Source organism: Vicugna pacos, chromosome 17, assembly GCF_048564905.1.
Source record: "Vicugna pacos chromosome 17, VicPac4, whole genome shotgun sequence".
In the NCBI taxonomy this organism is placed as follows: Eukaryota; Metazoa; Chordata; class Mammalia; order Artiodactyla; family Camelidae; genus Vicugna; species Vicugna pacos.
Genome location: NC_133003.1, coordinates 14,788,271 through 14,804,127, shown reverse-complemented (window position 1 = coordinate 14,804,127; position 15,857 = coordinate 14,788,271). Strand labels below are relative to the sequence as shown.

Below are 15,857 nucleotides of genomic sequence, written 5' to 3'. Positions count from 1 at the left end.
GGCCCAGTAATTGTACTCTTGTGAATTTATCCCAGGGAAGTGAAAACTTATGTTACAAAATATCTGTATACAAACATTTACAGCAGATGTATTAGTGATCACCAAAAACTGGAAACAACCCAGGTGTCTTTCAACAGAGGAATGGTTAAACCAACTGTGGTACCTCAATACCACGGAATACTACTCAGCAATAAAATAAATGAACTACTGATACATGCAAAAACCTGGATGAATTCCCAGAGAACTACACTGAGTGAAAAAAAAATTCAGTACCAAAAGGTCACATACTCTATGATTCCACCATATACCAACATTCTGGAAATGACAAAATTATAGTAACGGGTAACAGATAAGTGGTTTCTGGGGTTAAGGAAGAGGTGTGGCTCGTAAAAGGCAACATCAGGGATCCTTGCAATGATGAAAATACTTTGTATCCTGTCTCCTGGGCTGTTGCCGTTTGGGGAAATCCGGTAAAGGGTAATGATCTCTCTGCATCATTTTTTATAACTGCCTGTGAATCAACTCTTACCTCCAAATAAAAACTTCAATTAAAAATACTAAAAAAGGAAACTGACAGGAAAAAAAATTGTGAAACATTAGTTTTTAAAAATGTCTCTTGATACCACTTCCCCCTTCTGTACCACAACCCCATTTCCCTGTTCTCCTTCACAGAAAAACTCTTAAAAAAAAAAAAGTTTTCTTCTCTGCTTACTGACTTCAATTCCTCGCTCTCCATTTTTTTTTAAATGAACTCCAATCAAATTTTTGCCCCCATGGTTTCACCAAAATAGCCCTGGCCAAGGTCATTTACAACATTGCTAATCTCCATGGTCAAGGCTCAGTCTTACCTTCACCTACAAACAGCATTTGGCACAACTGAGCTCTTTGCTCCTGGACACACTCTTCTGCCTTGCTTCCAGAACTCCTCATTCTTTTGGTTTTTCTCTTCTATCACTGGATGCTCTTTCTCCATTTCCATTTCTGGCTCTTTGTCACCACAATCTCCTAATGTTTTAGCATTCCAGGGCTCTGTCCTCAATCTTTCCATAGTCTATCTCTATTCACTCCTTAGATGCTCATCCAGCCTCATGGATGTAAATATTATCCATCTGCTGATGACTCTGATATTTATGGTCTCAGCCTGGATGTTTCTCCCAAACTGCAGGTTTGTATGTCCAATTGTTCCCCTAATATCCCCCTCTGTTGGTACATTAATAAATATCTCAAAATATGGTGAATAAAACTGACCTCCTGACTTGCACTCAAAACCAGCTCCTTCTCAATATTCCCCATCTTGGCTTAAAGCATCTTGAGCCTTCTAGTCGCCCCACCCCCAAGCTTGGAGCATCCTAGACTTGTCTCTTCCTGTCACTCCTCCCATTTAATCCATCAGTAAATCTTTCTCATTGTACCATCAAACTATGCCAAGAATCCAACACTGTATCCTGACCCTTAGCCACAGCGGCTGAGAGCCACAAAGGATTTGGTGTGAACTCAGTGGGTCTCCCTCCTCCCTGTGGGTAACTGGGCTGCCTCTTATAGGCAGGGGTCTGCCTGAATCCCAGCCCCAGTCTGTGACTTGCTTCCTGCCCCAAGGTCCTCGGAGGCTTTGGTGTACCTGCATCAAGATCTGCATCCTCCTACCTTCTCCATCTCTGTTCTTCGGACTTCAGAGCTGGTGCAGGAAATGCATATGATCCAACCTGGGCCAATGATTCAGAAAAGGGTCCTGTCTTCCCACAGGAGTTTACTCAGCTGACAGCACTACACCTAGAGAGGCCTGTGGCCATATGTGCCACAATTTAGGAAGAGGTGGCTTGGGAATGAAGGCGATTTAGAAGAAAGCAAGGCCAAGGAATGGAGAGACAAATTCCTGATGGAGTGTTGGAATCCCTGGATCCAGCTGCATCTGAAGCCAGGCTAAAGCCTGGACTTTTCAGTTATGTGAGCAATTAATTCTTTCCCATCCCTACAGTTTGAATTTAGTTTCTATCCCTTGCAACCAAGGGTTCTAACTAATTATCTCTCTCCCTGCCTCTCGCTCTAAAAATTTGTCTAGGCATTTTCAATGACTGATAGAACCAGGCTGTTTGCCCTGGGCCATCAGCACAACACATGTTGCAGCTGGAAAAATTCATAATATCAGAGGTCCAGGTTATACAGATTCAGCACCCATTTCCAAAATCTGCATGCTGTTATTTCTTAAATAGGTTATTCATTTATTCAGCAAATATTTTTTAAAAACCTACTATGTGCCACATACTCCTCTAGGTGCTGAGGATACATCACTGAAAAAAAGCAAGCAAAACTCCTTGCATTCATACAACTTATACTCTAATAATAATATAATCAGCAATTGATTTACTATATTACAAGCAGAGCTGATCTTCATCAGGCATGTGCTAGCAAGTCAGAGCAGTTGAAATATGCCCCCTAGCTTCCCTGGCCCTTCCCAGGAACACCATCTCCTGCACCATCTTCCTATGATCCAGTGACCACAGGGTTAATGCCCTGCCCAGGAGGTGTCTCTAGGATCTATGAGCAATTCCACTCCCTATACTTATGATATGGGTTGTTCAATGTTTTGGCTATCACTCCTGCTAAGAAGATGCTAAGTGCTATGAAAAAGAAAAATGGAGCAAGACAATGGGGTAAGTGCCGCAATTTTTTAATAGGATGGTCAGAGTGAGTTGTGTTGAGAATGTGGCATTTAAGTAGAGACCTGAAAGAAGGAAGGGAAAGAGCCATGCAGTTATATGGGAGGGAAATCAGAGGAAGAGCCAAGAGGGGTGGAGTAGGAGATGAGATCACAGAGGTGATGGGGTTCCAGGTCCCACTGGACTTGTAGGTCATTGAAAGGACTTGGAAATTTACTCTTCTGAATGCAGTAGGAGTCCTCGGAGGGTGCTCAGCAAAGCCAGGACATGATGATATAGATATGGATATGGATATAGATATGGATAACTTCAGTACGATGGAATTTATATACCACACAGCTCACTCATTTAAAGTGTATACCTCATCGCTGTAGAGTATATTCAGAGTTGTGCCAACATCGCCAGAGTCAATTTTAGAACCTCTTCATCACCTCAGAAAGAAACTCCTTCCCCTTTTGATAGCACTTCCCAATCTTCTCACCAACCTCCATGCCAGGCCTAAGTGACCACTAACCCACTTTCTGTCTCTGTATATTTGGCTGTTCTGGAGATTTCATATAAATGGGGTCATATAATCGGTGTTCTTTTGCAACTGGCTTCTTTCACGCAGCCATGTTTTCAAGGTTTACCCACGTTGTAGCACACAGCATCAGTGCTTCATTCCTTCTTAGGGCCAAATAATTTTCCACTGTATGGATATACTACATTTTATCTGTTCATCAGTGAATGGGCTTTTGGGTTGTTTCCACTTTTGACTATCATGAATAATGCTGCTATGAACATTCATACACAACTTTTTATTTGAACATGTATTTTCATTTCTCTTCTGTATATGCCTAGGGATGCAATTGCTGGGTCAGACGGTAACTTTATGTCTAATTTTTTAATGCAACTGCCAGACTGTTTTCCAAAAGTGGCTGCACTGTTTTACACACCTACCAGCAACGTTTGAGGGTTCTTTCTCCTCATTCTCGCTAACACATATTATGTTGTTTTTATTCTGTTCATCACAGAACAGATGGGTGTGAAGTGTTATCATGCTGTGGTTTCGATTAGCATTTCCCTGATGACTAATGATGTTGATTATCTTTTCATGTGCTTAGTAGCCATTTGCATGTCTCCTCTGGAGAAATGTCTACTTAGATCCCTTGTCTATTTTTTAATTAGGTTATTTGTCTTTTTATTATTGAGTTGTAAGCATTCTTGCTATTTGTTTTTCTCTTTTTTATGGAGGTACTGGGCATTGAACCCAGGATCTTGTGTATGCTAAGCATGCACTCTACAACTGAGTTATACCTCCACCCCCAAGCATTCTTTATACATCCCAGATTTGCAAATATTTTCCCCCATTCTGTGGGTTCTTTTTGCTTTCCTGATAGTGTCTTTTGAAGCACAAAAGTTTTTTTCTTTCGATTAAGTCCAAGTGATCAACCTTTTTCCTTTGTTGCTTATGCTTTTGGTGTCATAGCAAAGAATCCATTGCCACATCCAAGGTCATGAAGATGTACACGTAGGTTTTCTTTTAAGAGTTTATAATCGTGGCTTTTATATTTAGGTCTTTGATCCATTTTGACTTAATTTTCATACATGATGTGAGATAGGAGACCCAGCTTCATCCTTTTACTTGTGGCTATCTGGTTGTCTCAACATCATTTGTTGAAAAGACTATTCCATCCCCATTGAATGGTCTTGGGACCCTTGTCAAAATTCAAGTAACTAGAGAAACATGGGTTTACTTATGAACTCACAATTCTATCCCATTGATCTCTATGTCTGTCCTTATGCCAGTACCACATTGTCTTGCCTTGTGCAGTAAGTTTTTGGAATTGGAAAGTGTGAGTCTTCCAACTTTTTCTTCTTTTTCAAGATTGTTTTGGCTATTTAAGGTTTCTTGAGCTTCCATATGAATTTTAGGATCGGCTTGTCAATTTCTACAAAGAAGCCAGCTGGGATTCTGATAGGGACTGTATTAAATCTATAGATCAATTTGGGGAGTACTGCTATCTTAACAATATTCTGTCTTCTGACCTATGAACATGGGATCCTTTCCCATTTTTGGGGGTCTTCTTTAATTTCTTTCAACAATGTTTTGTAGTTTTCAGAATATGTTTTAGATTTCCTTTGTTAAATCTATTCACTAAGCATTTACTTGTCTTGAATCTATCATGAATAAAACTGTTTAATTTCATTTTTGGATTATTAATTGCAAGTGTATAGAAATACAATTGATTTTTATATATTGATCTCATATCCTGCAACCTTGCTGAACTCATTAATTAGTTCTAATAGTTTTTTTTCAGAATTTCTTAGGATTTTCTATATATAAGATCATGACATCCACTAGCAGGGTGTATGTATCTTTTTTAATTAATTCTTATTTTGTGGTTGATTTTATTTCTTTGATAACTATGTAAGTTTAAAAAGCTAAAGCTCCACACATTCTTAGAAACAATGAACAGTGCATATATGTAAATTTTAAAAACATGTGCAGTATATTGTGTCTATGTATTTACATACAATATACTGTATATGTGCATTCAGATTGTAACAATTCTACCTAATAAAACTGAAAAATGGAAAGACAAGATCATGACATCCACAAATAGGGACAGTTTTATTTCTTCCTTTCCAATCTTAATGCCTTTTATTTCACTTTCTTGCCTGATTTATCTTTTAACAAGTGCCTCTGGCTGCCTTGTCGAGAATACACCAAATCAGGGTCAAGAGTGGAGTTAAGAGTCCAGGTGAGAAAGGGCTGTGCCTTGGACCAGGTGGTAGCAGAAGAAAGGTCACAAAGCAGCTCAGGGTGTTTCTCTTTTGTTCTTCTCTCCTTTACCTCTTTTTTGTCCTACTGACCATCTTGGTGATTTTTTTTTTTTTGTCTCAACCAACAGCAAAGGCAGTACCAACTTTCTTAAAATCCTCTTGTGTTTGAAAAAAAAAATCTGCATGAAGGAAGCAGATACCAGACAGGAGACTAGAGAGACCCAAATCCTACGTGTCCCACTTCTGCAAGAACAGACTATACAAGACTGACTGGACTGAAGGTCTATTTTTATTAGAAGAGAAAAGAGAAGTATTCATCAGCAGGTCTCAGAAATGCTGCAACCCTCAGCAACCAGCTAAAGATAACCCAGGCCAGGAACTCTGTGCCAAGACTTGGGGGGCCCTCAGTGCTCTGGGTACACAAGCTCATTCAGGCTTCTCCAGTGATTGACCATCCCAAGATGCCACCAAGTTCATCTTGGGGAAGTTCGCTTAACCAGCCTTCCCCAGGAGCTTACTTCTCCCTGAAAGCAGCAACACAGGAAACCTCCCCAAAAGTCCCCCTCACCCAAACCCTCCAAGCCAGACATGACCTCTCCCTCTTGGGAAGCAGCACCCTGGAGTTTTCACCTGGGCTGGACCTAACGTAAGACCAGGGAGGTACTTAGGGCACTTGTACAACTCTGAGACTAAGGGCCTCCTAAAATTGTGCACCGTAGGGCCCTTGTGCACCTTTCCCTAGTGCCAGCTATGGTTCTAATCCCAGGTCTGCCACTGACAAACTATGTGGACAGAGACAAATCCCTTGTCCTCTCTGGGCCTCAGTTTACTCATCTGAGAAATCAAAGTGCTGGACTTAGATCAGTGTTTCTGTACAATGCCCACAAACCCAAACAGATCCTTAACGTTCAGATCCACAAAACCCTTTCCAAATGTCCTCATTTCTTAAAATCTATAAGCCAGTAAAAAAAACAAAAAACTGCCCTATGAGAGTTTAATATGTGACTACAGAATGGAGCAGATGTGTTCCGGGTCCCTCCATATGACCCAATCTTCTTAGAGAAACTGCTTCATCTTATCTCCAGCCTGCAGGGCCCTCCCCGGGAACTGCTGTAATTCTGCTCCCCACTCTGACCGAAGGCGATTGGCCCAGACCTCAGACCCAAGGTAAACCAATCTAGATTGAGACAAGCAGATTAGTCCTCTCAAAGCTTGGGCATTGTAGAGATTCTGCAGCCAAGAACGGTGTGCAGTCCAGTGGACGAGCTAGACAAACTGAGCCTAGGGGCCGCTGGGCCCACACGCAAGCAGAGCAAGCTACTGAAAAGGAACAGGAGGAAGCAGAGAGAAGCAGCGATGAGTAAGTCCTGTGGCTCATGAGAAATGAGAAACAGCTTGGCTCTTGAGAGATGCAGAGTGCTCTCATGTTTTACTTCCCTGTTCTGGCGCCAACATGAGGCATGAACTATCCTTGCATTCTTTTTTTTTTTAATTTATAATCATTTTACAATGTTGTGTCAAATTCCAGTGTTCAGCACAATTTTTCAGTTATACATGAACATATATATATATTCATTGTCACATTTTTTCTCTGTGAGTTACCATAACATTTTGTGTATATTTCCTTGTGCTATACAGTATAATCTTGTTTATCTATTCTACAATTTTGAAATCCCAGTCTATCCCTTCCCACTCTCTGCCCCCTTGGCAACTACAAGTTTGTATTCTATGTCTATGAGTCTGTTCCTGTTTTGTGTTTATGCTTTGTTTGTTTGTTTGTTTGTTTTAGATTCCACATATGAGCGATCTCATATGGTATTTTTCTTTCTCTTTCTGGCTTACTTCACTTAGAATGACATTCTCCAGGAGCATCCGTGTTGCTGCAAATGGCATTATGTTGTCGGGTTTTATGGCTGAGTAGTATTCCATTGTATAAATATACCACCTCTTCTTTATCCAGTCACCTGTTGATGGACATTTAGGCTGTTTCCATGTTTTGGCTATTGTAAATAGTGCTGCTATGAACATTGGGGTGCTGGTGTCATCCTGAAGTAGGGTTCCTTCTGGATACAAGCCCAGGAGTGGGATTCCTGGGTCATATGGTAAGTCTATTCCTAGTCTTTTGAGGAATCTCCACACTGTTTTCCATAGTGGCTGCACCAAACTGCATTCCCACCAGCAGTGTAGGAGGGTTCCCCTTTCTCCACAGCCTCTCCAGCATTTGTCATTTGTGGATTTTTGAATGACGGCCATTCTGACTGGTGTGAGGTGATACCTCATTGTAGTTTTGATTTGCATTTCTCTGATAATTAGCGATATTGAGCATTTTTTCATGTGCCTTTTGATCATTTGTATGTCTTCCTTGGAGAATTGCTTGTTTAGGTCTTCTGCCCATTTTTGGATTGGGTTGTTTATTTTTTTTCTTATTGAGTCGTATGAGCTGCTTATATATTCTGGAGATCAAGCCTTTGTCGGTTTCACTTGCAAAAATTTTCTCCCATTCCGTAGGTTGTCTTCTTGTTTTACTTCTGGTTTCCTTTGCTGTGCAGAAGCTTGTAAGTTTCATTAGGTCCCATTTGTTTATTGTTGCTTTTATTTCTTCTAGGAGAAAATTTTTGAAATGTATGTCAGATAATGTTTTGCCTATGTTTTCCTCTAGGAGGTTTATTGTATCTTGTCTTATGTTTAAGTCTTTGATCCATTTTGAGTTGATTTTTGTACATGGTGTAAGGGAGTGTTCTAGCTTCATTGTTTTATGTGCTGCTGTCCAGTTTTCCCAACACCATTTGCTGAAGAGACTGTCTTTATTCCATTGTATATTCTTGCCTCCTTTGTCGAAGATGAGTTGACCAAAAGTTTGTGGGTTCATTTCTGGGCTCTCTATTCTGTTCCATTGGTCTATATGTCTGTTTTGGTACCAATACCATGCTGTCTTGATGACTGTAGCTCTATAGTATTGTCTGAGGTCTGGGAGAGTTATTCCTCCAGCCTCTTTCTTTCTCTTCAGTAATGCTTTGGCAATTCTAGGTCTTTGATGGTTCCATATAAATTTTATTATGATTTGTTCTAGTTCTGTGAAATATGTCCTGGGTAATTGGATAGGGATTGCATTAAATCTGTAGATTGCCTTGGGCAGTGTGACCATTTTAACAATATTGATTCTTCTAATCCAAGAGCATGGGATATGTTTCCATTTTTTAAGTCTTCTTTAATTTCCTTCATCAATGGTTTATAGTTTTTTGTGTATAATTCTTTCACCTCCTTGGTTAGATTTATTCCCAGATATTTTGTTACTTTGGGTGCTATTTTAAAGGGGATTGTTTCTTTACTTTCTTTTTCTGTTGATTTATCGTTAGTGTAAAGAAATGCAGCTGATTTTTGAACGTTAATCTTGTAACCTGCTACCTTGCTGAATTCTTCAATCAGCTCTAGTAGCTTTTGTGTGGACCTTTTAGGGCCTTCTATATATAGTAACATGTCGTCAGTATATAGTGACACTTTTACCTCTTCTTTTCCAATTTGGATACCTTTTATTTCTTTCTCTTGCCTGATTGCTGTGGCTAGGACTTCCAACACTATGTTGAATAGGAGTGGTGATAGTGGGCATCCTTGTCTTGTCCCAGATTTTAGTGGGAAGCTTTTGAGTTTTTCACCATTGAGTACTATGCTGGCTGTAGGTTTGTCATATATAGCTTTTATTATGTTGAGTTATGTTCCCTCTATACCCACTTTGGTGAGAGTTTTTATCATAAATGGGTGCTGAATTTTATCAAATGCTTTTTCTGCATCTATTGAGATGATCATGTGGTTTTTGTCCTTTCTCTTGCTGATGTGATGTATTACATTGATTGATTTGTGTATGTTTAACCACCCTTGTGTCCCTGGGGTGAACCCCACTTGGTCATGATGTATAATCTTTCTTATGTTTTGTTGGATTCTATTTGCTCATATTTTGGCGACAATTTTGGCATCTATGTTCATCAGTGATATTGGCCCATAATTCTCTTTTTTTGTAGTGTCTTTGCCTGATTTTGGTATCAGGGTGATGGTGAATTCATAGAATGAGTTTGGGAGTATCCCTCCTTTTCAATCTTCTGGAAGAGTTTGAGAAGGACTAGTATGAGTTCTTCTTTGTATGTTTGGTAGGATTCCCCGGTGAAGCCATCCGGTCCTGGACTTTTATTTGTAGGGAGGCTTTTTATTGCTATTTCAATTTCATTTCTAGTGATCGGTTTCTTCAAGTGGTCAGTTTCTTCTTGGTTCAGTCTTGGTGGACAGTATGTTTCCAGAAACTTGTCCATCTCCTCTAGGTTATCCAGTTTGGTTCCATATAGTTTTTCATAGTATTCTCATATGATATTCTGTATTTCTATTTTATTTGTTGTAATTTCTCCATTTTCCTTTCTTATTTTGCTAATTTGTGTTCTCTCTTTTTTCTTCATTGTGAGTTTGGCCAGAGGTTTGTTGATTTTATTTACTTTTCAAAAAACCAGCTTTTTCGTTTGATTGATTTTTTTCTATGGTTTTTTTAATCTCTATTTTATTTATTTCCTCCCTAATCTTTATAATTTCCTTCCTTCTGCTGCCTTTTGGGGTTTTTTGTTCTTCTTTTTCTAGTTCTTTCAGCTGGTGGGTTAAACTGTTTATTTGAGATTGTTCTTCTTTTTTGAGGAAGGCCTGTATCACTATAAACTTCCCTCTTAGCACTGCCTTTTCTGTGTCCTTTTGTGTGGTTGTGCTTTCATTTTCATTTGTCTCAAGGTGTTTTTTAATTTCAGCTTTAATTTCCTCATTGACCCATTGGTTTTTTTAATAGCATATTGTTTAATCTCCATGGTTTCCTTTTTTTCTCCTTCGTTTCTCTGTTGTTGATTTCTAGTTTCATGGCACTGTGGTCAGTAAAGATGCTTGAGATAATTTCTATCTTCTTAAAATTGTTGAGGTTTCTTTTGTGCCCAAGTACATGATCAATCCTAGAAAATGTTCCATGTGCACTTGAAAAGAATGTATAACCTATTTTTGGGGGGTGTAATGCTCTGAAAATATCCACCAAATCTAATTTTTCTATTGTATTATTTAATTTCTCTATTGCCTTATTTATTTTCTGTCTGGAAGATCTGTCTAGTGATGTTAATGTGGTGTTAAAATCTCCAACTATGATTGTATTCCCATCAATATCCCCCTTTATCTCTGTTAGTAATTGTTTTATGTACTTAGGTGCTCCTATATTGGGTGCATATATATTAATGAGTGTAATATCCTCATCTTGTATCACTCCTTTAATCATTATAAAATGTCCTTCTTTATCTTTCTTTATGACCTTTGTTTTAAAGTCTATTTTGTCTGAAATCAGTACTACAACACCTGCTCTTTTGGCTTTTCCATTTGGAATATCCTTTTCCATCCTTTCACTTTCAATCTATATGTGTCCTCCCTAAAGTGGGTCTCTTGTATGGAGCATATTGAAGGTTCCTGCTTTATTATCCACTCTGCCACTCTATGTCTTTTGACTGGAGCATTTAGTCCATTAACGTTTACAGTAATTAATGATAGATGTGTGTTTATTGCCATTTTCAACTTTTCTTTGCAGTCGAATTGGTATTTCCTCTTTGCTCCTTTCTTCTTTCTTTTGTGGTTTGGTAATTTTCCTTTCTCTTATCGTGGATTTTATTTAGTTTTTGTGACTCCCTTGTAAGTTTCTGGCTTGTGGTTACCCTTTTTTGTAAGTCTGTTAGCCCATTGCTATATCTCGAACCCATCCTACCGAAAACAATTTAAAAAAGAAAGAAAAAAATACTCTATATATTTTCTTGCTTCCCTCTCCCACTCTTAATGATTTCGATGTCTTCTTTTACAATTTTGTGTTTATTTTATTTGTAATTCATGAGTTATCACCTTTCCAGTTGTGAGTTTCTCATTTCTGTAGCATCCTGCTTCTTTTCTATTTAGAGTAGACCTTTCAATATTTCTTTTAGCATGGGTTTAGTGTTGCTAAACTCATTTTGTTTTTGATTGTCTGTGAAATTCTTTCTCTCTCCTTCTATCCTAAAGGATAACCTTGCTGGATAAAGTATCCTAGGCTGCATCTTTTTTTCATTCAGGACTTTGGATATATCTTGCCACTCCCTTCTGGCCTGTAGTGTTTGTGTAGAGAAATCAGCTGAGAGCCTTATGGGGGTTCCCTTGTAACTAACTCTTTGCTTTTCTCTTGCTGCCTTTAGGATCATTTCTTTATCCTTGACTCTGGCCATCTTGATGATGATATGTCTTGCTGTGGGTCTGTTTGGGTTCTCCCTGTTTGGGACCCTTTGAACTTCCTGTATTTGGATATCTGATTCCTTCTTTAAGTCTGGGAAGTTTTCAGTCATGATTTCTTCAAAAACCTTTTCAATCCCCTTTGATCTTTCTTCCCCTTCTGGGACCTCTATTAGGCGAAGATTGACACACTTTATATTATCCCATAGGTCCCTTATGTTGCTTTCATTTGTTTTTATTTGTTTGTCTTGCAGTTGTTTTGATTCGGTGCTTTCTGTTGTCCTGTCTTCAAGGTCACTAATTCGTTCCTCTGCATTATCTGGTCTGCTTTGCACAGCCTTTAGCTTCATTCTCATCTCAGCCAATGAGTTTACCAATTCTACTTGGCTCTTCTTTATAGCTTTGATTTCATTTTTGACATATTTTATATCTCTAAACACTATCTCTTTTAGTTCCTTCAATACTTTGATCACTTCTTTTTTGAAATCTTGATCTAGTAGGCTATTGATGTCTATTCCATTGGTCATTCTTTCAGGGTATTTCTCTTGTTCTTTTAATTGGGAATGGTTTCTCTGCTTCTTCATCTTGCTCATATCTCTCTGGCACTGTAGCTTATGGAGTATCAGTTATCTATTGTGGTCCTTAAAGGAGTTTATTTATTTATCTATCCAATGCCTATGTAGGAATAAAACAGATTTTTGGTGTCTTTGTCTTTTGAAGAGGACAATGTTCTGTCAGAGTTCCACAGGTGCTCTGGTTGGCTGAGTGGGTCCATGGATGTGAGTCTTGGTGTATCTGTGGGAGAGGGTGAGCTACGAGCGTCCTACTACTCCACCATCTTGGCCTCATCTCTATCCTTGCATTCTTGAGTTGTATCCTTACACAAACCACAGCCAAAGGAACTGTGACTTTAGTAGAGGAAAGGACAGATTCTTCAACAAATGTAATTGACTCCCATGCTTGGGAGAAGATTGAGGGAGATTCTGCCTCATACCGTAAAGAAAAACTTCCAGAAGGGTTTTTCTCCCCCCCAAATAATGTTTAAAAAGGAACTTAAAATGCATATTCCTTCCTTCCCTCCTTCAGAATAAGTTAGTTTTCTCTTCCTTTCCCTTCCCCTCTCCTCTCCTCTCCTCCCTGTCTCTTCCCTCTGCTTCTTTTAGGGGTGGTTGCAGCCACAAAGGTAGCAGCAGAGGGCTTGGGAGCCAAGGAGGTGACCAGCATGGTAGACATTACTTACCAACAGTGAGACTGAGTACATAAATAACCATACAGAAGATAATGAAAGCTCTTCCTGTTGTCAGAGAGGGATTTACATATATGGAAAGGGGAAAGGATAAAAATAACCGTCAATGGAACTGGAGGTACCAGGGCAAATGCATGGGCCTTTAAAATCTATCGAGATAGATACAGAAATAGTTGTATGTAGAGTACACACACACAACACACACATATGTGTACATGCATACATGTCCTAAGTCTGCATACAGAGAAGGCCTACAATCGATGACACCACAGAATCAACAAGCAACTGAATATCCAAACTTTAGTTTCCAAATATCGTTCTCCACTCCAGGACTCCTTGGAGAAATAGTCGATTCCAAGGCTGAGGCAGGGAAATTACAAGATGAGCCTGGAACATTTTCTTATGCCAGAAAGTAAAGAATCATTTCAAAAACTATGGGGACATAGCTACAAGTCACAGGAGCCAATTTTGATGAGGTTCTCCTGCTAGCCAAATCTGAAATGATTTGATATAATGATAATAATGGATTAAATCTATTGAATAAAATAGGAATCCATGAGCCTAAACTGATATAAGTAAATGAAGGAAAAGGGACATCTCTTCTTTATAGTAGAATTGTAATCAAGCAGGACTTTATTCTGGGACAGACCTGCCCCCTCCATGCCCTCCACCTGCCTCTTGCCTGTAGAAACACTTTAGTCTCTTAGACTTCCCCAAGTTCCAAAAAAGTGCATTTAATCCAAGAAGTGAGAACATGTAGAAAGAAAGGAAAACAGTCAGGCAAGACAAAAAAATAATACTAGTTTAGCCATTAAACAAAGTCAAAGACCTTTAGTTCCCCATCAAGGGCTATAGACAATATTCTGAGCCATATCCTTGAGCTCTTTTACAGATACTGAAAACTCCACCAGGTGAAAGAAGTTAACTGTATGCTGACCACAAGCATGGAGACCCCAGACCAGTTAGAACCAAAAGCTTTTACGTTGACTCCCAATTATCTCACCACCAACCAATCAGAAGAACGTCGCTGAGCTGATCACACACGCCACAACTCTCCTCCCTCCGCCTGTCTTTAAAAACCTTTCCCTGAAAGCCTTTGGGGAGTTCAGGTCTTTGGAGCACTAGCTGCCCTGGACTCCTCACTTGGCTCCTGCAGTTAATGCTGCACTTTCCTTCACCACAACCCCGGGTCAGTAGGTTGGCTTTACTGCATGTGGGCAAACGGAGCCAAGTTTAGTTCAGCAGCAGAATGCCAACTAATTAGTGTAGCAGGAGTGGTGGTAACAGAAAATGGCCATTTGGTAACCACCGTTAAAGGTGGTTAATTCAGGCAAGAATCATCAATGGCTATTAAATCAAATGAATGGAGGTTTAATGAAACACAGGATATTGGCATAGTTTGAGAGTACATTTCACACAAAATACTTACCAATTACAAACAGGACAATAAGGACTTAACTGTGGAGAAAGCTAGCAGACGCCAGACCGAGTGATGGAGATGAACCTTACCAGCAGTAGAACAGGTCGACATCATGAGCCTCCTGACGCGATGCAGCGAGGAGAGTGTAGCACCGCTTCTGTGTATTCCTCCCAAGGACGCATGTCTGAGTCCTGCCCTGAGGAAGCATCAATGGAACCAGGCTGAGCTCTAGCCCACAGAACCAAAGACCTGTACTCCTTAAAACTATGGAGGTTGTGAAGATGGGGAGAGACTAGGAATCTGTTCCTGACTGAAGGAGACAAAAGAGATGTGATGATTAAGTGCAAAGTGTGATCCTGGACCAAACGGGAAAGGGACATTGTGGAGATAATTGGTGAAATCTGAATAATGTCAGTGTTATACCAGTGCTGATTTCTGATTCTCTGATTTGGAGGGTTGTATGCAGGTTATGTAGAAGGGTGGCCTTGGTTTGGGAAGATACACAATGGAGATTTGGGGACTTTAGGACATCATGTTGCAAATATATGTTTATATATTTTGTATTTTAAATAACATTTAAGTAAATTTTATGTATTTTGCCTGTTTATTGATTATCATTAGTATTCCCAGAAAGAGATTCTGCAATTTTATCTCTCAGTCCTACTATTGATTTTTTTTCAATTTAACTGATGTTTATAATTTCCTAGAACTCTTTTTTGCAATTTTTCGATAACCATCTGCTCTTGTTTTACTAACAAAATATGTATATTCATGTGTGACTGAAGCATTGTGCTGTACACCAGAAACTGACACAACATTGTAAACTGACTATACCTCAATAAAAAAATCTTCTTTTGCCTTTCCAAAGAATCACCCTAGCTCCATTGAGAATAGACCGTAGGAAGGTCACAGAAGAAACAGCCCAGTTAGAAGCAGAGTGAAAAACTACCCTGGTTTCCCTCAGAGCTGGGGGTTCTGAGACGGGACTTTCAGTGTGAAAACTGAAAACTGCGAAAGCACAAGGCAAACTGGGAGGAGCTGGTTATCCCAGTTAGGAGGTTGTTCCAGAAGGTCCAGGTATGAAATAATTGCAGCCTGTGGGCCAGCTGGAGGTGATTACCAGATGTCACATTCCGGGTATCTACAGATATATAGTATACAATGTATGGGATGTGTCGTGTGAGGAAAAAGGATTCTCATGTCCTCGGAGCACTGGGGGACCTGACTTATCATTTACTGGGGGAGGGGGAGGACTGGGGGAGGAGCTACTTGGTGGGGGATGGAACTCAGAAGCTCAGCTTTGAACTTGCTAAGCATGAGGTACCTATTTGACATCTGAAGGGAGATATTAGATTGGCATTTAAATACACGAGTCTTGAGATCAGAGGGGAGAAGTTAGGGATGTAGATACTGTATACAGATGGCCTCTAAAGAGACAAAAGAAGTTCATGATGAGTGTCAATTAAAAAGAGAAAAGGTTCATGGTCTGAGTCCCGGAGACAAGATTTGTTCT

General features: G+C 39.6%; 1 protein-coding gene across 1 annotated transcript in view; it reads right to left on the bottom strand.

Annotated features, from left to right (window-relative positions):
* Window positions 1-15,857, bottom strand: part of CCR8 (C-C motif chemokine receptor 8) — a 127,401-nt gene that overhangs the window by 76,751 nt on the left and 34,793 nt on the right. Inside the window, exon 5 of the mRNA XM_072941041.1 lies at window positions 14,434-14,540. The gene's annotated coding sequence lies outside the window, so the exon portion shown is untranslated. The remainder of the gene's footprint in view (window positions 1-14,433; window positions 14,541-15,857) is intronic.